Raw genomic sequence first — 24553 nt, 5'->3', positions numbered from 1 at the left:
TGCCAATGACGTTATCACCCTGCGCTCTCTCTGCCAATTATGATCTAGAACGTTTACGCCTGCATACATGCCGATTTGTTGTTTGATTGCGCTCCTGCCAGATTTCTTATGTTTCACCGAATGCTGAGTGAAAGGACAAGCTGAGGAATGTAAACGCTGCTTATTTTCCAATCCAGAAAAAGCTGAAAAATCCTGGCCAGATCTTGAGTCATCAGGCCCGGTTCTGCTGGAATGCCATTTATTATTGTTCTTGTATTGTCTGCTTCGACTATAAAAATGGGATTGCTGAGGCCTCAGATATGTCTCTGGACGTATCGCACGTCTGTTTTTCTGCAAGACATCCTTCGGCATTAGAACAACAGCGGCTTGCTTATGTTGGCATGCTGGGAATATGCTTCATAATCTGTTGACATATTAAAGTCACAGCTACATGATGTTTAGACACTCCAGAGAAAGCTGAAAGAAAAATGTCTGTTTTACAAGACTCTGTTTGTCATGTGCCTGTAGATTCATAAACACACGGCGCACGGCTTTGACCGTAAAGTCAATCACGCAAGGCCTGTTAAATTCCGCCGCTCGCTTACAATGCTATGAAAAACGGCGTGCTCGAAAAACAATTTCTTACTTTTCATATTCCAGCAGATGATTTTCAGACAAATGAAACGGATTGCATTGCATGTGTTTAAAATTAGCAGCGGGCCTCATTTGTTACATTGATGAAACGGTGCTTGTTTAGCCAGTGATTGTATAAATATACTGAAGAGTATTATTATAAGTAGATTTGTGTTTAAAATGTAATTAGCAGCTCGCTCACCACTTATTGTTACAAGCGTTTGGAATGATTAGAGTATTTAACATGAAGACACCTGATAATGTTGGGTTTTGTGTAGAACCGATGCTTTTGTGTTGAAGATCTTCATCTGGCTTGCAGTCAGTAGCTATATATAAACCAGTTGGTTATGTTTACAGACAACATTTACTTTCAAATCTTTATGGTTTGTATTCATCAACTATGGTTTCGTTTTTAATACGATCTGTCATCTGCAATAGAAAGGTAATGCTAAAGTTTTCAGATTAAGTCCTCACAGTTGTGGAGAAACATTGCAGGACACAATAATCAAAGAAAGCTTTAGCCCTAGGAATAACCAAGATCATTGGAATATCAAACAGTGTATTGAGAAATTCATCTGACATTCATTAGAAATTTCATAATTTAATATCTTAAGCCATCCAAGGCCTCAAGACATTTTTGATTTATTGAATCAACAAGCCTGGTTTTTGCCCAATCAGTTTTTGCACAAACTGCATTTGCTGTCATAATGAACTTAAACACATTAGCATGATTGCAGCCTCTTCAGCACACTCTTATACTGGGCAAGGTGCTTCACGGGGGAAAATTTAATATAATTCTAATGTTATTTGATGCACAGTTCATTGAGCATTTGGATCTTATTTGTCTCTCCTCAAGGGCTCGGGAAGTTAAACTGTGTCGGGGACATGCATTGAACACAGACAGCGTATGCTAGTACACATAATTCATCCCTCACTGCATTCTGCTCTTCATCTTGCACACACCGAGATATTAAATTCTGTTGATTGTTTACATTGGTGCCATTTCAATTAAAGGCAGTCTTGTCTTCATTTTTATGGCAGATGAAAAGTGACATTGGCTCTGTAATAGCTGTAATATATCAGTTATGTGACTTGCTCTTCTGGCAATTTCTCTTCCTTTTGTTTTTCTTATCAAGTAAGTCTGACAACATTTTGAATTAATATAAAAATTTTGCACTTAAAGCTGAAAATTAAATTTTAAAAATCAAAGGTTTACTCACCCTCAGGTTATCTAAGATGTAGCATTTCATCATTTGCTCAATGGATTCTCTGCAGTGAATGGGTGCCGTCAGAATGAGAGTCCAAACAGCTGATAAAAACATCACAATAATCCACAGCACTCCAGTCCAGTCCAGCAGTTAACCTTTTATGAAGCCAAAAGCTGTGTGTTTGTAAAAAACGAATAAATCAAGACATTTTTTGCTTCAAACCATTGTTTCTGGCTCAAATACATGTCCATATTCAAATCGTATTCAGACCAGATAACTTCTTCACTGGAGGAAGTGTTATTATGGATTATGAAAATGTCTTAATGACAGATATGTTTTACAACATGCAGCTTTTGGCTTCACACGATGTTTGACTGGAGTGGTGTGGATTATTGTGATGTTTTTATCAGCTGTTTGGACTCTCATTCTGACGGCACCCATTCACTGCAGAGAGGGCCATTGGTGAGCAAGTGATGGAATGCTACATTTCTACAAATCTGATAAAGAAACAAACTCTACAAAATCTACATCTTGGATGGCTTGAGGGTGCGCATATTTCCAGCAGATTTACATTTTTGAGGAAACTATTCATTTAATTATTGCAAACTCTATATAGAATTTCTTTTATGAGACCATGTGTGTAATCAGTAATGCTGTTTTGCAATATTTAGCATTCAACCTTGCATGTCAGTCAGTTGAGAGAGTCCCATTTTATTACCACATGCTGTTCAGACACACACAGACTGATAGATTTACACGATTAAAGCAAATATTCAGTCAGCGTATTCATGTCGGATTAAATGTGCCAGAAATGTTCTTATCCATGCTTCACACTTTTTATTTCCTACCATCTGGAGTTTTATATTCTTTCTGAGTAAATCTAAATGTTATAGACATATCGACAGACTTGTCATTGACAAAGTTCAAAACCCGGTTACTAGTAAGGAAGTCGGGCTGTTGTCTCCTTTCACATTAGTCAGATTTGCACTGACTGATGTGTGTGATTGCTGTTTACTGATGGAGTGTGTGAGAGGATAGCAGGGTGCGAACAAGAGCAGTGTCTGAACACCCTAATTAAGGCCTGAACCCCCGAAAGCATGTCTAAACAAATGGTTTGAGGTCTTATAACCACATATTAATTTTACATACAAGTATATATACATTTCAGCTAGGATTAAAAATGTTTCTCTTAACACAACAATATATTTCACTTGGTACTAAACAAGCGCTCACAAACAGAAATCATGTAATTCTTCAAGCTGCAGGGGAACTACAGCAAAAACATGCTGCATTAAGATGAAATATGCATTATTATTTGATGAAACCTTAACATTAAACTAAAAAAGTCATTCGGGACATTCACACATTGAAGGATGAAGCAGACTGACGGAAGATCTCTGAGGGAATTCTATTCACAGGAATGTGTTTTGAGTTTGTTGCAGCGTAATATGAAACATTCCCGCTTATTTTTGCCATTACATTTCATGTAGAGAGCGTGAAACTCCACAGCAGGCTCTGTTGGTATTGGATGACATAGTACTCTTTTCAGTGTTCAGTCAAAACTGCACAAACCTGACATCATGGCTGGTTTGGAGTCCAAATATAGCACACGAACTGAAATCCTCTCTAAATTTAACCTGTGATGTCATTGTCATCATGTTTTACAGCTGGCCGCAGTCTGTCTTACTCAAGGAACGGTACAAAGGTTTCTGAATAAATCTGATTTGTGTCATGGGAATGTGCAGCAAAACAAGTCAAAGGTGATGGGTGGCAAAGGACTTTTCTTTTGCCATTTTTCTGTCCTAAGAGCTTTTTGTGGTTGTGTGTATATATCACTCACTAAACGTATTCAGAAAATTCGAATAGGGAAGCGGTCACAACATCCAACTTCCTGTCAGACAGACGGAGCTGAAATCATTAACGCTGGCTTGTGATTTTTCTAAAGCTTGTTATATCAAACAGTCCGTCAAATATTCTTAGTTTCACAGAGAGCATGACCTAGACGTACAGTACATTTTAATTTCCTCTTTATTGCATTGAACACATTCTTCTGCTCACAGTCTAGAAAAATATAAAGGCGAAAACTATCTGGACATTGCAAAAATGATTCAGAGAAAACCTTCAGAAATTAATTTGCAGATGCCACTTGGTTCGATTGTTTTATTATCTATAACATGCATACATTTAAGCAAGTTTCAGAAATACGTTTTTCCAACAAATATCTTAATATTCTTCAGTTGAGATGTATTCACTTCAGTAGCAAAATGACTGGAGATATTAAGTTTGCTTTTTGTAAAGTTTAACAAAAATAAATAGGTTTGTGCTTATTTTCTATGTATTTTGATACAATTATTTATTTGAAATAATAATAAGAAAAAAAAATCTTCTCTGCATTTCTCTAGTTTACTTCATAGTCTAGTTGTCTAATAACCCTGTTGGCTCTTTGACTAATTGCTTTGTTCCTCTTTTGTACGCCGCTTTGAATAAAAGCATCTGCTAAATGCATAAATGTAAGTTAGCCTTAATGAGACAAAGTCGTAGGTCATTTTGTTCCAAAAATGTTTGAAATGTAATTTCCCTCAACATCGTTTCCATCCCAGAATGCTGTTACACACCGTACATCATTTGATATTTGGTGGAAATGACGCTGTAGTGAAAAATATTCGTATTCATTGCCAGACTTCTCCTGTGATGCAAGTTTGTTCACTGTAGGACATTCATAGCAGACAAAATAAACAAAAGTGACAGTCTGAAAAAAGAAATGATTTTCAAGAGTCCACAGGGATGAAACGGCCCTTCAGTTAAAGAAACCGAAGGATTTAAAATGTATCCTGTGATCGCATAGAAAGGTAAACAAGCAGAAAAGCAGCTATACATCACAAACTGACTGTCGAGTGAGAGCTAATATTTGTCCAGAAACACGTCTCCCATAGGAGTCCTGACTGAATATTTCACATGGGAAGCTTTGAACCAGTGACTCACACCGACACCGTCATCAGAAATCAACAGGAATATTTCCAAAATGACTGTTTGTTCCTACTAAAGGCAGCAGTGAAAGGCGAGTGAATGCTGATAAAATCTCCTGCACAGATTCCCTGATGGCAGTAAGGAGTAACTGGGAGGAGAGAAGCGTCTGCGCTCCACTGAACTGCTGGAGCTGCTGCCAGTGACACTGAGCCTCCAGTGAAGACACGCCGATCAGGTCAGGCCTGCACACATTTCTCATTCAGATCTAGTGTTATGCTATCAGGCCTGCCTGCACTTTGATTAATAGACATGGTTCATCAGAGGTGCTTGCTCACTCATATATTCTAATGTGTGTTTCTCTTAATGCTTTAGTGGACGAATCTGATAAAACCAGCTTGTTTAAAGGCTTTTGTGCTTAAATGTGGTTGGTTGACATACATGAGCTTTATCAGAGGAGCTATGCTGCTGTGTTCTTAGTTTCATGAACTGATCTGAGCGTTTAGATTCAGTGACGCATGGTGTTTAGATGTCTCTTGGCTCAACGCTGGCTTTGGAGATTTTTGCAGTGTGATGTAAATGAATATATTAAAACTGAGATTTATTACTCAAGGAATGTGTGGACGTCTTGGCCCGTCCGATGCCTTAAAGCCGTCAGCTCAGTAACAAGAGGATTGGTTGTTTATAGAAGTTGAAATGTTCAGAAGGAGCGTATCTTCAGGGCTGATCCCGGGAGCCAGGCGTAATTAAAACCAAATGCTGGAAGTTCACTTCAATACGGCTGTGGATCTTGCTTTTATGTAGTTTGGCAAATTGCTCTCCTTTGTCAGCTGTAGTCGGTGTCACGTCCCTCCCTACGCGCTCGTGTGCGTTTCTGATGCTGGAGATCCTCCTCCATCAGGTACAATGTGTTTCTGATTGAAGCTCTTTCATGTGCCCCCAATTGCCTTCTAGAAACATGACATCATTGAGCGGCGTTTCTCAGCGTACCAACAAAAGAGTTGTTCTCAATTGTTCTCATGCTATTGTTCTTCATCATAGGAATTTGATTACGAATATAGTTCTGAAGCATTCCAGTTCTGAAGATTAAACGTAGTACATGAATTTCTATTTTGAGTCATGTGTTTATTAATTTGCAGTGAAAATTATGATATAATACTTTTATATCATTTACTTGAAATTATGATATAATAGTTTGCTCAAACATAAACATTTGCCATCCAAGATGTAGATGAGTTTGTTTCTTCATCAGATTTGGAGAAATGTAGCATTGCATCACTTGCTCACCAGTGGATGCTCTGCAGTGAATGGGTGCCGTCAGAATGGGAGACCAAACAGCTGATAAAAACATCACAGTAATAAACCCCACTCCAGTCCATCAGTTGATGTCTTGTGAAGTCAAAAGCTAAGTGTTGGCAAGAAATGAATCCATCATTAAGATGCTTTAACTAAAATATGAGTTCCATCTCCTGTTGTTTCTCACATCAAAATCCAGCCACATATTTGTTTAGAGCTGTTTTGGCTAGTAAACAGTGTTTGATCTGTTCAGAATTTTTTTCACTGGACAAAGCATTATTATGGATTATGGGCTCATATTTTATGTAAAAACGTCTTAATAATGGCTTAGTTTCTTTTGGCTTGGACTCTTATTCTGACGGCACCCATTCACTGCAGAGGATCCATTGGAGAACAAGTGACGGAATGCTACATTTCTCCAAATCTGATAAAGAAACAAACTCATCTACGTAAATCTTCAGCACATTTTCATTTTTGGTTGAACTGTTCCTTTAAAATAAAGGTTCAGAAAGTTTATTTTCATAGTGATGCCATAGAGGAACCAGATTAGATTAGCCAAAGAAGCTTTCAGTGAAAACATTTCAGTCAAACATGTTTCTTAGAGTTAAGAACATTTTAATAATCTGAGGAACTTTTTTTGTATAAAAAAATAAAAAATAAATATATATATATATATATATATATATATATATATATATACTGTATATACATACATATATATATATATATATATATATATATATATATATATATATATATATATATTTATTTATTTATATATTTATTTATTTATTTATTTCTGGTAGTCAATGACATGTTGATATTTCAAATCACCAAAACAAACACGCCCCTACCCTAAAAGGATCTCGCACCTCTTTTGATAGCTCCACCCACATACGTACGCAACCCAGGCAATGATTATGCTGGAATCTGCTGTATTATTTGCTGTATTAAACATATAATCTTACTTTCCGGACACACTTTGGGAGCTGACGCTTGAGTCACACAGTGGAGGAGATTTAGACACTCCAGGCTTATAGTGTGTGGAAATGAATGTGTCTTTATCATAACTGAACTGACAATACGATTGCAGATGAACAAACAAGCAAACATGACACGTAAGCATATTCAAGCAAAAGCCAGCATATAATAGTTCTGTGAAACAAAGCAAAAGCAATGTTACTCATCTATCGAGAAGAAACAAAGCACCTCGGCATCCGATCGCAGGTCTTCCCGCTCCTTGAGTTCACTCCAGCGCTGGAAAGCTGATCATATATTCACACGGGTCCTACTTCTTGCCTTATCATAAACCTTCTTTTGTTCCGCAGACATTTTCCTCTTTTGTATTTTCTTCTGCATCTCTATCTTTTTGCTGTTGCTCGGCTCTGCTAATGTCTGTCCTGTGCACTGAGCGCTCTCTCCTCCACATCATGAGTAGACATACCCTTTACTGCTGATTGGCTTCAAGTTTGTTTTTGTACTCGGGCCGACTCAGTTTTCTAAAGCGTTTAAAAAAAATACATATCCCACCTTTAAAGGTTTTTCATGGAACCAACTGTATGAAAGTGTCAATACATATATTGTCAATTTTTTGGCATGTGTTTCTTTGTTATTTTATCATGGAGACTCGTATTAAATGTGATGGTATATGCTTATTATAAACACTCATTTTATGAAAATCCTGTTCCGTCATTACAGATGCTTTTCATTTAATTGACAGACTTTGTCTTTCAGACTTTCATTTAGTTAGCATTTTTTGGCTTTACTTTTTGTGAAATTTTTGGTACTATGAGGTATTATGAGATATGGTGTCAATATTTCTCATATGTATTAGACTAAATAATCAAGAAGATTTTGTTACTGTACGGTTTTATTGCAAAGGTGAACCAGGTGAAACAGGATAACCTGTCAATCTCAATAATTGCCAGGTTATGTGAGTGAAGCCAACGAGAAGCACAGAACAAATAAAACTTTATCATAAATCATCAGTCCTAAGCTGGAGGATGGAAACATGAAGGATGATTCCATATACAGAAGCCATCAGTCATTTCCTACTGTTTGTTTGAATAGATCAACAATAGCATGTGTGTCATCATGGCGATGTGCCAGATGTACATTCTTATGACCGTCATGCATTTTTCCGATGTAAAACAAAAAAATAAACCGCAGTTAGAATGAGGTGTATTTCTGTTTTTTAAACAGACACCGACATGGAGACTGATCAGATCCAGATCAATCAGCTCATTGACCATTCATAGTAACAGGCTGAGCATCTTAAAGAAGCCGCCTTGAGTGTTTAAATATTTGTCAGATCCAAACACAGTCGGTGAGTCACGAAACAACAATGCGAGTAGAATGAGCGCTAGCGCTTTCCCTCCAAAGTGAGGACGAAAAACAAAATCCATTCTCCTGCATGCATAGCATCAGCATCTGAGTCCATGACATCCATCCAAGAGAAACGGCAGAAATAGCCCTTCTATTCCTGGCCTTCGTCGGCTCTTTGTTTGTCACTTTTTCTAAAAATAACTTACGTTTTAAAATGATAAGCTTGTTCCATTTGCTTGATTTGATTTCTTTTTTCTCTGCAGCTGTGATTCATATGAAGTATGTGATGACATAAGCCCCGTTATTTGTATAGTTTCTGGCATTTCCTACTTGATGCTCCACACATCCATCCACTTTAGTCCAAATTAGAGTCTGATTGCTTCCCAAAGCATGCATCATTATACATCTTTAGGGAATTGCTGTAATCAATGGCAGACAGACTCGGATCTTAACTTCTGTTCTCAAGGAGCTGTTCTGTAAGAACTGCATTGATTACTTACAATATAACCTCGCTTTTGATTTCAGGAGAACTTGTGTATTGTCCACAGTTCATTTTGGAGAAACCCACATTTGTAAAACACACAACACACTAGGTAAAGTGTGAGGCAAGACACAAACTGAACGAAACTGCAAGTAAGTGTTTTATTTACACAACGTGGAGAATAAGGGGAACATATTCACTATGGAGAAGTAGAAATAAAGGTGGATAATAGAAAGATATAGGAATAATGGATACAAGAAAGCACAAAAGACAAGTGGGAAACATTTATTTTTGTAATTCAACACAAATTCCCTTGGTCTTGTGCCACCACTGTAGGGATCTTATGTACAGCAGGTCAAGAGGTATTACGTTGGACACAGCTGCCATCAGACCCAGCAGTCTCTGAAACTGCTTGACAGTGAGTGACCGGCCTTCTCTCACTCTTGAGACTGCGATGAGGATCGACTCGATCTGAGCAGGTGACATTCGTGTCTGCATCGTGGTCGAATTCCACACCACGCCTAGATGAGTGGTCCTATGTAATGGAGAAAGCACACTTTTCTTGGTGTTAAGTCTTAACCCCAGCTCTTTCATGTGAGCGTGAATGACACCTCGATGCCGAACCGCCATCCGCTCTGTTTGAGCTAATATCAACCAATCGTCAGTGTGGTTGAATCATGAAAGTGTGGGTAACTGAAAGAAGCGCTCGCCAGAGATCACTTGTGCACTGGAACACCAGCAGGGCACCATGTAATGCGGTGTACACCGCTCTTCCCCAGAGGGAGCTGGCCCTCAAAAAGTCCTAGGCCTTAGGCATCAGGACATTTACGTCGAAGACTATCCAGCGAGAATGACGGTCTGCAGAATCTTCTTCCGCTAGAAGCCTTCGGCCTGGGAGCGCCGCTCTGACTCTAGACTCTGTGGAGTACGAAAAATGATACCCCCAGCACGTGGGGCTGGAACACGGTAGGGTTGTGACTGCCCCCGCCCAGAAGCCCCTGCTGACCGCCTCAGCCTCCTCAGAGGAAGAAAGGTAAACACATGTTCTCACTCGAGAAATTTATCCCAAGAGCCCCTGTATATCTAACTTCTCATAGTCAGATAAATATTTCATTTTATTCCTCAGAATAAATGAAGTTAAACAAACATCAGTAGAAAGATTCACATCAAAAAGCGAAATGAAGTAATATATGCGTTGCCTCGGCAGTGCGCGAGCCACACAGTCACACAAACAACATCAATCTCCTCAGAGAAAGATGGCCGCTGCAGCGAGCTCTCACTCAGAGGGGGAAGAAACCGCAGCGCAGGATTCCAATCCTCGATAACGAGCTCTAGATCCAGGGAACACCGGTGGAGATATAGAGAAAGAGACATCTCCAACCCATCCGCCAGATAATGTGCGATCCCCGCAATCTCGGTCACCGCCGTGTCTCAGTAGCAGCGGGACCGCAATAGCATGATCAGACTCACAGACACACACCATGAGCGTGCCCAGTGAGAGTGGATCGCTTATCAGTGGGAAAAGCACAATCAGTCCCCCGAAAGCCGACTGTGTGAGCTCCACTCCCCATTAATGATGCTCATTATAATATCAGGCATGCTTATGCATGCTTGTGCAACTGGTTCTTGTGCAACTGGCAAGCTCATCAAATATATATATCAGGATTTACAAGATTAATTATAATTATTTTTTCCATATTGCTCATGACATAAAAATAGTCACATGCTTGGATTTGATGTGAATTAGATAATGTGGAAGTTCAGAATGAAGAACTAGCTAAAGAAACACTTCAGTTCTTCACCATGAGCTTTCCAATGCTCACACTGGGTTTATTATAAATGAGACAAATGTGCTTCATTGCCTTCTGCTATTTTTAAGTTGATTCATGGTCCATAAATGTACAATGATGTCAGGTTCATTTCAGCAAAATTTCTCCAAAAACTCACCTTTTCTTGATCAGTGTACCATTTAAAATCTTTTAGCTTCAGTCATCAAGAGATAGAGGATCACAAGTGTATGACATCCATTTATAAGCAAAGATTCATAATATTTCTGGCAACAAGGGTTAAGATAGATTCTCATTTTAGTTTCATCATAGTATGCTACTTTTCAAAACGATCATTCAGCATGTAACTATTTGCTAATAAGGTTTTTTTTTTTACAGTATTTATTAATCTAGCTTAATTAATACATGTATACTTGCTCATAATGCATTAACTGTCGATAATTTCAGAATCAGAATTATTCGCCAGGTGTGCGCAAACACATGATGAGTTTTTTTTTTAAGGTGCTCCTAGTACATATATACATGCATACATATACATCTGACATAAGAACAGAATAAAAATAAATAAAATTAGTAAGACTTGGCAATAAATAATGTGTATGAATCTGGAACAGTAGATTGATTTATGTACAGATTTGTGCAATTTTACTCTATATAGAACTATATAAATAAAGATATTTACATAATACTTGAGAAAGGCAATTATTTAAGATGTAGAATGATTTACAGAACACAGGTAATGATTCATATGTTAGCTGTTTAAGCTGGAGATGGCATGGGGGAAAAAACGTCTCAGGTTACCAATGTAACCATGGTTCCCTGAGTAGGGAACGAGACACTGCGTCCTCTAGGGGTCGCTATGGGGAACACCTCATCATTACCCGTGTCTTAAGTAGGGATGTAACGATATTGACGATATCGCGCTATCGCGGTGGTAAACGTGTCTCGATATCGTCGTGGTTGGGTTACAATATTAAAAGGACAGGTGTCCGTCAAAAAGCAAGAGGAATAAACACAGTCCCGTGGAACAAATCATTGTTAACTACATAGACCATGTTCCTTTGCACTGCATCGTCACAACAACCGTTGTTAAGCCAATAGGATTGCACGCTGTCCACACAAGCTCACAGCAAGCCAGCATGGCCGACAGCGATACTTGTAAGGATGAAAAAAACAAAACCAAAGTTGAGATTGTGCCTGCCCCTGCAGCTTTTAAATCAGATGTCTGGAAACATTTTGGTTTCGCCGTGTCAAAAAACGTCATTTTTTTTACAGTTTTTTTTTCTTCTCCCTTGCAATGTAGATATTTTGATCTTTCTGATGAAAAACGTGACCATAAGCTAAATGATAGGTCAGTGTTTTTTAAAAAGCTTTTTGACTGACTATTTTATTTAAGTTTAAGTTATGTTCCTAAATACCAGTTTTAAAAGGCTGCTTTTATTTGCCTTGCACATTTAAACCTGACTTAACTTGATCTTTGTTTGCACTTAAAGGGAATTCCCTATTGTTTACAATTGTTCTAGTTGCTCCTTAACTTTGAACATTGCACAGAAGCATCAGTTATGCAACCAAATATTACTATACAGAATATTGATGTTCCTGACTACAACTTGCACTTTAAAAGCACTATGTGATCAGCGTTTTATGTTGTCATGGATCCATAAATACAACAATAAATTGCCTGTTGACTGGCAAAAGCAGAATAAGTGTCAGCATTTTTTCGCTATTATCATCACAAACACTATCGTGAGCTATTTAACAATACCGTGAGCTTTTCCACAATATCGCAATAAATATTGTACCGTGAGGTCAATATCGAAATCGTATTGTACCGTGAGATTTTGATATCGTTACATCCCTAGTCTTAAGCATACATTGAAAAAACACCAATGAGTTGGCCGCTGACAGCACCTGACATCACTACTGGCACGACTATGGATAAATAGGCGCCGGGAGAACACATCATTCACTTCTTCATCTGAAGCTCGCGTCCGAAGCATGGTAGGGAGCTAAAGGACACAGTGTCTCGTTCCCTACTCAAGGAACCATGGTTACATTCGTAACCTGAGATGTTCCCTTTCAAGGGAACTTTGAACTGCATCTTCTAGGGGTCGCTATGGGGAACAGTATACCCACACCGCCATACTGAGGGGAGTGCATGCCAGAATCATGGCGAACACTAAGTACAAACTCTACCATTTCCATGGGAGTTACCCCTGGGACATTAGACGGCTGTCCGTGACATTACCCCTTACGGCCAAAGGCCTAGGCTACATACCCACCTTACTCGTTAGGACCTAGGCCCAGGGTAGAGCAGAAGGCTTGGGATCAAAAACCTAGCATTTTATACTAAGTCTTGCATAAGCTTGCTGAAGGAGCTGTCTCAACAGATCCCTAGTAGCAACACCCTGTTTAGATAGGTATCCGAGGAAGTGTATAAATCCGGACTCCCTTTAGTCCGGACCATCAGTAAGTTGGTAACATATGAACCAGTTCAGCGCGCCTTTGCATCCCTGAACTTCTCGATTACCATCTCAATGGAGGTACAGAAAAGTTCCGAGGGCAAAACCTGACCATCGAGAAGAAAGCCTTTTCTTTCTTCCCGATATTTGTCAGGTTCACCCACAGATGTCTCTCCGTTACCACCATAGCCACCATAGACCCATGGTGGAGGCAGTCTGCTTGGTAGCAAAGAGAGAGAGGTCTGCAGTGCGGCGCAGCGCAGTGCGGCTACCTGATCATCAGAAAGGCCCTCGCCTTTATCCAGGTCTTTTAGCAGATCAGCCTGATATGCTTGAAGCACCACCATCGTATGTAATGAAGCCACAGCCTGACCTGCTGCTGTGTATGCCTTGCCATTTAAGCGAGATGTGTCCCGAAGGGGTTTAGATAGCAAGGAGGGAGATTAAGAGAGGACGTCTCCTCCACAGAAAGAAAGCTCTTTCTACATGGAGGCATCATCTCATAGCCGCCTTCGCACATCACCTCGATGTCGGCATAACTCTTATGCTGAAACCAATGGATGCGAGAAGAAAACTGCCTCTTCCATTCTGTTTTGATCTCTGCATGGAGATCAGGCAGAAATGGAAGGCTCACCTGAGCTGGAGGGCTATGGTCAGAAAGATAACGCTCGTCGAGGCGACCTTTCTGCGTCACCTTGCTAGCGCACTTCCATGGCAAGTCCAACTTTGCTGTGGCACGATCCATAACCTCCAATAGCTCTACATTTGCAGGGCAGGAGGATTGAGAAGACTCAGCCTCAACTTCTTCGCCATCTTCAAACATCTCCTAACTAACCTCAGTATCGGAAAGTATTAAACATATAACATCATCTTCCCGAGGCTCTCTAATCCGCCGCCCACGAGCACGAAAGGGAAAGTCCCTCTCTAAACTCGTCTGCCAGATCCACCAGTGATCCCCACGAGCTCATTCTCCTACGTGCCTCAGCAGCAGCGGGTCCTGAACCGCGGGAAGCTGATGGCTGCCCTTTTTTTTCTTTTTTCCTCGGTAGGAGAGACGAACAAGAGCGGAGCTTTTTATTGAAAAAACGCTCACAATGCATGCAGATTGCCTTCTGAAAGACATTGCGTGCATGCTCTTCACCCAAACAAATGACGCAAAGATTGTGTGTGTCATCTGGTGTCAAATAACGCTGACACGGATGCACACACTGTCTAAACACTTGCTAGTAGTCGCCATGATAGACAGAGAAAGATCGCTCTTACCAGTTCTTTCAGATGCACGCTTCAAACAGAGCAGTCAGTGAAGACGAAGAAGAGAATGACGTGTTCTGCCAGCGCCTATTTATCCATAATCGCGCCGGTAGTGACGTCAGGGGCTGTCGCCGGCCAATTCGTTGGCATTTTTTCAATGTATGCTTCAGACATGGGTCACTACGAGGTGTTCCCCATAGCAACCCCTAGAGAACGCAGTTCGAAGATCCCTTGAAAGGGAACTGTGTTTATGCGTAGATGTTCTAGTGCACAGAGATCTGTAGCGTCTGCCTGATTTGCAGCCGTTATGGTCATGGCCGACTCTGAGATGAAGCATATGTTGTTTTGTGATGTATTTTGGTATTGCTGTGTGATGTAATCATGTTGATGGCCATTGTGTGTGGCAGAAGATGGAGGCTCAAACAAGTTGAAATCCTTTCTATTTTTTTTTCTTCTGTGGATTCATTTTTTTAATTTACATTTTTTTTATGATTTAAAAAAAAAATTTGGCATGTCCAATTAGTTGAAATAATAAAACACAGCAATTTTATACAAGTTTTACAAAAATTACATTAAATTAAAGTCCTATGAAATAAAGTTTAATTTTTCCTTAAATGTATTTCTTTATTTGACCAAATTCTGTGTTTTCCATTCATTTTCTGGATTAAATTTTAATGGTTTCATTCAATTTTAATAATCAAAAGCATCTCTATTTAATTAATTTGATAAAAAAAATATTATTTTATTTAGTTCTCCTTTTTTCATGTTGTGCATTTACATTTTTATGGTAAATAAATTATGGTAAATCATTTTATGCTGGTAAGTATTCCTTTAAAATAATGTTTTAATAATAATCTTGGTATTAGTAGTACATTACATCAAGTAAGATTTTTATTTCACAGTTTCTTCGAGTTAAACTAAACTTTGTTGTGTTGTGAAAACCTTTATGTTTCTGTTCGTATATGATATCACGGTAGTTTTTCTCAAATGAAATGGTAAAATGCTCCTAAAATGACTCTTGGAGCAGTTCTAGAGATTATGTTTATATGTTTATATACTCATATTTTGAGGAGGCAGAGGGTAAAAACACTACAAGCATCATGACGGGGCTTCTGCGTATTTCATGCAGTCAGAAACACGCAGAACATGCAGGATTCATATTTTAATAGTATTTTTCCGGCAAATTCCGTGACATTAAAGTAGATGAACATTTTTATGACTGGATTCCGTGATTCCGTCTGTGTTTTCGCTATCGCAAAAATCCAGAGGCCTGCCAACACAACAAGGTCGTTCAAACCAAATGTGAAGCCTGTGACCCAGTGGCCCGTGGGACGTGTTTTTTCTCAGAATTGGTGAGTGCTGGGTCATGGCGTGTGACGTTCCAGAGCATTTGTTTGTTTGTTTGTGTGTTGTGTGAGTCTCCAGTGGCTTTAAGGTCCTCTGGGGTTCGTCTTTTTGAGTTTATGCCCAAAAATTCCTGCGAGTTGAAGCAACAATGTTGTTTTGTCTCCAGTTCCCTTGATTCTGCGAGTGAGGACTGGAGTAGATGAATATTGTTGAAAAGTAAAACCGGTAGAGTGAAGAGGAATTTCTATGCTGGAGTTATTTTAGGACGTGGATTTCGTTTTGTGTATCTCACATGATCTAATGGGTTTCTATGATAAAACGAATTTGAATTGAGAAGTGAAGGCAAAAATGTTTATTAGGAAAGGAACCAGGAATGACTTCATATATCTGAGCAAACCTGATATAAGACTTAATTGACAGAACAAAACAAATCTTTGGCTAAATAAGTGGACAAATCATCATGAACAATTTCATCAACTAGAAATACTACAAAAGCTATAAAAGCTTTTTTTCTTTTCAAGTAGGCTAGCTATTGTTACATTAATTGATTTCATTTTCAAATAACTTTTAATGAGAAAACAAAAAAAACAGACATTTTGTTAGTGTAGTTGACATTTAAAAATATATATTAAATTGATCATAGATTTTTTTAATATGAATTACCAATATGAATACCAATCTACTGCATGGTTTTATTGACATTTAAAAATTCATTAATTTACTGTAATATAATAATTACATTTAAATAGCAATCAAATAAACAAATAACTAGAAAAAGTATTGGAAAAAATACAATTACATATTATAGCCTTTAAAAAAAAAAAAAGATTTTGTAGTATTTCTGGTTCATGAAAAAAATAGGGAAAAAAATTATTTAATGTAGCTGTGTCAAGGCCTTTGGGAATGCCTTCAGCGTGACCACGCTCTGAATCACGTGCAATCTGTCCAGTGGATGGGCGCGACGTCACAGACGGGGTGACGAAGTAATCAGGAAGCTAAAAATGCACATTCTGTGGAAACAGTGGCAGCTTCTGTTATTCAGCAAAGCGTTCTGTGTGTGTATATTGTATTTACCATTGTCTGTCACTTGAGAGAGCTGACTGTCCACATTTTGAGCACCTCTCGCTGTGGATGCTTCACTCTGGAGGTCTTAGATCAGGTCGGAGGACTGGTTTGTCACCATCGATATAAAAGATGCATTGTTCCATGTCTCCATCCTTCCTTAACACAGGAAGTTCCTGATGTAAGCTTATCAATATCAGGTTATTCCATTCGGCCTTGCACTCTCAACCCGAACTTTCACGAAGTGTATGGATGCTGATGTGACTCGACTGTGACTCCAGGGCATCCACATACTCAATTATATTGGTTGATTCTAGCTCAATCGGAGCAGATGGGGGTTCGACATGTCGTCCCCACCCATATGAAAAGTTGGGGTTAAGACTAAATGCCAGAAAAGAGTGTTTTCTCCATTAGAGAGAACCACTTACCTAGGTGTGTTGTGGGATTCAACCACAACGCAGGCACAGCTGTCTCCTGCTCAGATCGAGTCAATCCTCACTGCAATCATGAGAGTCAGAGAAGGTCAGTCACTCACTGTAAAGTAGTTTCAAAAACTGTTGGGTCTGATGACAGCTGCCTCCAATGTGATGCTTACCACACCCCACTTAAGACAGTCCTCCTGTTAGCCATGACATCTCTGAATAAAATCAGAGATTTGCAGACCCTCTCAGTGGCCCCCTCCTTCCTAGATTTTGCGCCTGGTTTCGCCAAAGCTTTTCTGTACCCTAGTCCGGGGTACATTCCTAAAGTGCCCTTCTCAGTACCATGGCCCATTGTACTATAGGCTTTCTGTCCTCCTCCCTTTCGGGAACCTGACCAGCAGAAGCCCATTGCGAGCACTGGATGCATACGTCCACAGGGCTGCCATTTGGAGGAACACTGACCAATTATTTATCTGTCATGGTCATTCCAAGAGGGGTCTGCCTTCTACTAAGCTAACCCTCAGTCAGTGGATCATAGATGCCATTCTTTTGTCATATTAGTACTCTGATCTGATCTCCCCTCCCCCTTGGGGGTCAAGGCTCACTCCACCCAAAGTGTGGCGGCCTCCAAGGCCTTCCTGTCGTGTGCGGCTATGCAGGATATTTATAATGCTACTGGTTGGTCTATGCCGCTTACCTTTATCAGGTTCTACGACCTTGATGTTCATACCTCGCCTGCTTCCTCCATCCTTTTGCCATAATTGTGCTTAGTACATACACACAAAGCAGGGACTTGAAAGTTGCGGGCATTCTTGATGTAGCTCGAGTTCCTGAAAAGGAAATGCCTCAAGATTACTTATTTAACCCTAGTTCCCCAAAGGACAGAGATGCTGCATCTCCTGCCATACTTCTGGCATTCCTGCGAGCGCTTCCCTCATTCCACCAGAAGCTGCAGCTGTTTCCACTGCACATGCATCAGAGCATGGTCACATGGTAATCGTAGTTCCTTCTGCGCTTTTTCTGATAAAAGGGTGGTTCATGATATGTTAAATTTGTGAAAATATTAGCTAAACATTAGTGGTACTTGATGGATTTGTTTTTGACTGGCACTAATATTATTGCTATGTATATTTTTGCATGCATTAATGTAAATATGGGGGTACATGAAACCTTTTGTACTGCAACTTTTCTATATGCACCAACATATCAAATAGGCCTAAAGTGTGCAAGCAATTTTTCTGAAGATGTGACTTGAGCACTTCCGTCTGCTGCTCTGACATTCAGCTTTATCTGTGTGTGAATGCAGACATTCAGAGAATCAGGCAGCAGCAGATACTGTACTCAGCATGATGGGAGTTTGTCGTCAGCAGGATCCAAACCGTGAGTTTCATGCTACAGTTTATTCATTTAGAGCCTTGCTATTATCATTGGTAAATCAAGCCTGCATATTTCTGAAATCTCATTTTGAATGGTCCTGTTTGCCCATGGGCTTTGGGCTGGAGATGTTGTTCTGTTTCCAACCGCACTAGCAAACCATGATCAAAGTCAACTACAGGAAAACATCTGGTTCCTCAAATGGCAGTGTATCATCATAAATCGGTGTCATGTGAGGTTCTGTCATTGTGTTTTACAGTCATACACTCCGTATCAAAACTCATTATGTGCAGCACATTCCTCTGCTGTTCAAATCAAGCATTAGTTTTTGTTTTGTTTGTAAAGCCATCATTTGCAAGAAACTCACTGTGGTTTGCTCATAAGGGTTTGTGCATAATGAGAACTTTCATGTAGTATATGTTGGCTTCTCCACAGATGCACACATCTGAAGCTCTCAGAGGATGAGGAGGAGGAGGAAGCTCAGGTGATTCGACCACAGCTCCTCCAGGACACATGTTGAGCACCATTTAAGAGCACTACATAGACAACATGATGATCTGATCGTCATCTACTTCTGAGACTGATCTGAGATCTGCATGATGATCACAAACGCTGCTGTTGATCATTAGTTTCTCAGGTATGACTTTATCACATTACAGTCCATAGCACGACTTTACTGTAATCCTGATTATAAATCAATATCATTTACAATGCCAGTCAAAAGTTTGAAATGATTAGGAATTTATGTTATGCTTTTTAAATAATTCTAATATACTGGTTTAGTGCTCAGTATGTTCTTGGAGCTCAATTTAGAATTTATTAATGTTGAAAACAGTTCAAATTTTTCACATTTTATGTTTCAGGATTTTTTATTAACAGAAAGATCAAAAGAAAAACATTTATTTGAAATATAAATATTTATATTTATTTATTTATTTTTTGTTTTGTTTTATTTATTTTTTGCTCATTTTGATGCATCCTTGATTAATAAATGTGTTAATTTTTATTTTATTTTTATTTTTAGCTTATCACAATTCCACTAAAATATTCAGCAGCACAACTGTTTTCAACATTGATAATGGTCAGAAATGTTTCTTTAGTTTCTGATATCTAAGGGATCATGTGACACTTAAGACTGGAGTAATAATGCTGAAAATTCAGCTTTGATCACAGGAATAAACTACTTTGTACTATATATTCAGATGGAAAACAGCTATGTTAAATTTTAATAATATTTTGTTATTTTTACTGTATTTTTTATCAAATAAATGTAGCCTTGGTGAGCAGAAAAAAAAAACATAGAAAAAATTCGTAACTATTCTAAACTTTTGACCCATAGAGTCTCTTTCCAATAATTAAAAAGCACTGTAAGGTTGAAGTATTTTGTGGATAATTGGGTGTCAAAGGGAACGTGTGCATGACATGAGTCATGTTTGTTCTGCTACTGCACGTAATGTTGTAATGTCAGTAGATCTGACCCAAAGGTCTGGTTCAGAGCTGGTTTATGCTAGGGATTAAAAAGGATTGTGTTCATCTAAAATCATTTCACCTTGAAGAAAAATACCTGAGAGTATTTAACAATTCAGCAAGTAAAGCACGTCTCATTTCATCTTAATGTACCTCGTCACGCGTCTGATGATTGAGTCAAAGGCACAGCAAAAAATTATTTTTGGTCTTGTTTTATAGTATAAATATATAAACATTCTTAAATCAAGATGCTTTTCACTTAAAAAAAAAAAAAGATTTAAAGTCATGTTTTCTAAAAAAAATGTATCAACTTTTTTTCGTTTTTGCTTAAAACAGCAATGGGGTCATGAAACTAATCTTAATTCAAGGTGAAAACAATATTATTTTTCTGTCCCTACTGGCAAATTTGTCCCTGTTGTTTACTACTTTGTCAACCGAATGAAAGTGGAGCAGGTCCGAGCTGCTCTGATTGGATGGAGGCGGGGCCTAATTTGCATATTCATGATGACTAACTGAGGTAGGGATAAGTTAAGACACTCATTTTCATTTTAAGGAGATCAAATTAAAGATCAGACTGTCCGACACCAAGCAGGGCACCTGGCACATACTATGAACAAGAAACACTTTTTTTAATATTGTGGAAAGATTTGCATAGTAAAAAAAGGGGTTTATTCTCTTCCCGCTGTCCAGATTTCCTTACCTCACCTTCTTTAAAGCTTTGCCAGTAACTCTCTTACAAAATGAGATGCAAATTCAAATGAAAAACATTAGCAGTGCATGTGTTTGTGTGGAAAGTGCATGGGTTGCTGATGTTACAGGATCTGTGCATTGAAGTCGTTTGCTTAGGTGAGCGGTGAATAGATGCAACATCTGCTTACAGTCAAACGCTGCCCTCAAACACGCTGTAAATATTTTGATAAGAGAATGCACTATAAACAACATCCGTCTGTTTGCATATGATAGTCGGCGTACTTCACGATAAAGAATGCTAGATGAGCCACGCAAGAGCAGATGGAGCTCCTCACAGCTTGATAAAGTCCTTTTACTGTAAGTGGCTCTTCTGATATGGGAATATGACGGTGATTCTGTGTTTTTCGGTGTGTTCAGAGGATGATGGGATAGCCTGTCTGTATCTAAGCTGTATCCATCATCTGCTTTGAACCCTTCAGGCTCAGAAAGTCTGCAGATGTTCTCAGTCGCTTCACTTTAGCGCAATAGTTTAGTTTTAATTGCATTTGCATAAACAAGTCATGTTTTCCTGTTTACCATGCATATTTCCATGAGTGGCTTTCATAGTTTGTGTTTGGTGGTCATGAAGTGTGAACATGTGCAGTCGATTCAGCTGAAATCTAATGCGGGGAATTATTGGCTAAATGCCTTCACACTCATGAGATGTGATTGTTTGAATGTCTTGCTTCATGGATTACGTTTTGTGGCATCTTTAGTATATAAATATTTGACCTGACATTTTTTTGTGTGTGATAATAACCGTAGCACAGCATTTGCTATTAATCTATAGTGAGATTTATTAAAAGTGGCCAAGTTTTGCAAAACAAAATACTGAATCATATCTGTCATTGGTTAGTCAAATGAATAGTCCACTTGATGCTGTGTTCATGATAGCCAAACAAACAATGTCTGATTTAGTGCCACAGAATTATCTTTTCCAGGAAATGAACCAATGAATGGCTTAATAATCAGCATAAATATTTTATGTACAAAAAAAAAAAAAACACTTTAATGAATAATTACTAATACATTATTAAATGAAATGTAATTATTAATTAAAACATCATTTTGACTGGTCTATTATTTTAGTTTTTTCAATAATATAATTTGCTTTAAATAGTTGTAATGATTAATTTATTCTTTAAAATATATATATTTTTTATTAATACTTTTTTTTTAAATAAATTTGAATATTTGTTTATGTGCTTTGCAACAACAAATACAAACTTTAATAAATTACCAATTCAATTATTTAATTAAATACCATTATTGATTAAAATATCTATTAATTATTTTAATTATTTTGTTATTATTGATATTATTCAACTTACTGTACATATTTTAATATTTTTAACTGACACACATTAATATTTACTAATAGCATTTAATTATCAGTTATACTGTAATTTTAATTTATAATAATTAATCATTTTAGATATTATTATTATTTAATTTAAGTGTTCATATTAATTTTTTTTTTCAATAATAATGTAATGTACAAATGTCTATTTTTTTTATATATAAAATAAAAAACTGAAACACTGAATGAGCATTGACAGGCTTTGAAGAAAGGAGAAATCTTAAGGAAATAAGAGCAAATTGAAGCCAACAAGCAGCAAATTCTCAACATGTGCTCAGATATTTTAGATGCGATGGTTTTCTCACAGATCTACTAACTACATCACATAATGTCAGACCTTTATATGGAGATCTCCTGCAGAACTGTGCCCATATTTGTCTGTTTGTGTGTATCAGTGTGATCTGCGTGTGAGAACAATCGTTTTACATTTGAAGAGCTGGATGTATGATCTGATATTTCTAAGGTCAGTTGTAGTCGAGAGGACTTAAATAGTTTGAAGGCTGGTTTAATTGCGGTGAGATTCTGTCCATCGCTGAGCGCTGGATTAATATCTGTTGTGGCAACAGGTGACGGCTCATGCTTGAGCGGCTCAGATGAGATTTCCTGCTGTTCCTTTGTGTCACAGTCGTGGATGAGCGCTTTACCAGCGACACTGCAGATAATTGAACAACTGTTCTGTTACAGCGCTTTCTGAGTATGTCAGACGTCAGTGAACAGCTCCAGGTGATCATCAAGGACACAAGCATTAGAGATTCAGTTTTTATATTTTACAGATCATTTGCTGTAGCTCTTTGCGAATGTTAAGCTGTTTTTGATCAAACAGTGAAAGTCAGTGCGGTCCAAAACATCCCAGGACTCGAATGAATAAAAAACATTGAAATGTCTTCGTTTATGTTCCGCAGGAGACAGAAGTCCCACGGGTTTGGAACAGCATTAGCATCAGTACATGATGTCACCATGGGCATTTTTAGGTAATGCAAATCTTAAAATATGGCAAAATGAATGGTTTTGGAGTACAGAAATCATTGACTGAAAGGATGACGTTTAAATGTTTCTCTGGTGGCAATGTTTGTGTTTAAATCATGCACAAATTACAACAGGTGTACATATAAACTGGGTGGATAATATAGATTTTTTTTTTTTTTAATCATTCTTCACTTTCATGCAGTGGTATTGATTCTTAATATTGATCTTTTAGTCCTGTTTTCAGTTGATGCATGAATATTTTTTTTTATTTTGCTGTAGTGAAGCTATTATCTCTTCTACTTTACTACTGGTTACAGCAGCAAATAAACATGAATAAACATCAGAGGAAACAAAACAACTGACTGAAATTAATCATGAATCATGTAATCGATCAATCAGTGTTTCAACTGCATTAAGAGGTCAATAAAACAGCTTGAGATCATTATGTCACATAATGTCTGCATAACTTTGCATTATTACGGTTTAAACCCAGGTAAGATGTTTTTTTTTTAGTCTCTGCTAGTCTAGCGGTACTGAGTTTTAATAAAGATTTTATGAACATCATTCAAAGTTTAATCTTGTTGTAGAGTTTAAAGAAAGTAAACATGATAAACTTGCAGCCAAATGGAGAAAACTGAATCAAAATGATCAATCACATCACTTAAAATATGCATTTTGTGCAAGTCGATTGATTTCATTGTGTTTCCTGGCTGATCCTGGAAAACGGCCGCTGTCTTTGGAGAAGAAAATAATCCAGTACAGCACTCTGTGGTCATTTCCCACTAAACGCTTTGGTAGCTCTTATCACATGGGAACCAGCACTTATCTGATGATATCACAGCAAACTTTCCAAACGTTCTCAAACGTCAATAGGTCTTAAAGTCACTGCATTTTTGGGATGCCTTCCACAGACTTTCAAAATATCACTATATTACAGCTCAAATCTGACTCTCTTTCATAAAGCTATTAAGCCAGAGCTTGATAAAACAAAATCTATGATGACAGCTTGTTATCTTTGTCATTTAATGCAATAAAACGCTTGTGGAATCGATCGGACATGGCGAGCGCTGAGTACATAAACATGAAAGCTAATCGTGTTGAATTCTGATTACGCTGATTATCTCAGACAATGATGGCCTGAGCGCTGGCAGAGTCCTGCTTCATTTCCTACCGGTTATTCAGAGTCTCATTTTCTAAATCAAAACAAGCAGTCGTGTATAATGGAGCCTAGCATGTGAATCCTATGGAGTCTCTGTGAACGGGCTGCTCCTCCTCGAGCTGCGGTTGCTGTTGGCATGTGTCTGTACTGACAGCGCTGATGTGAACCTGATGACAGAAATCATGTGAACGCTCTTATCGTGACGCTTATCGTAAATATTAGAGCAATCACAGCAGCTATTAGGCTACTTGGCTACAAAACTGTGTTGTTTACATGCCTAT

General features: G+C 38.3%; 1 protein-coding gene across 1 annotated transcript in view; it reads left to right on the top strand.

Annotated features, from left to right (window-relative positions):
• Positions 1–4890: 4890 nt before the first annotated feature.
• Positions 4891–24553, top strand: part of myocd (myocardin) — a 120581-nt gene continuing 100918 nt past the window's right edge. Inside the window, exons 1-2 of the mRNA XM_059531707.1 lie at positions 4891–5022; positions 19027–19228. The gene's annotated coding sequence lies outside the window, so the exon portion shown is untranslated. The remainder of the gene's footprint in view (positions 5023–19026; positions 19229–24553) is intronic.

Source organism: Carassius carassius, chromosome 40, assembly GCF_963082965.1.
Source record: "Carassius carassius chromosome 40, fCarCar2.1, whole genome shotgun sequence".
Lineage (NCBI taxonomy): Eukaryota > Metazoa > Chordata > Actinopteri > Cypriniformes > Cyprinidae > Carassius > Carassius carassius.
The sequence above is the reverse complement of the archived record's forward strand: the minus strand, read 5'-3'. Positions and strand labels throughout refer to the sequence as shown.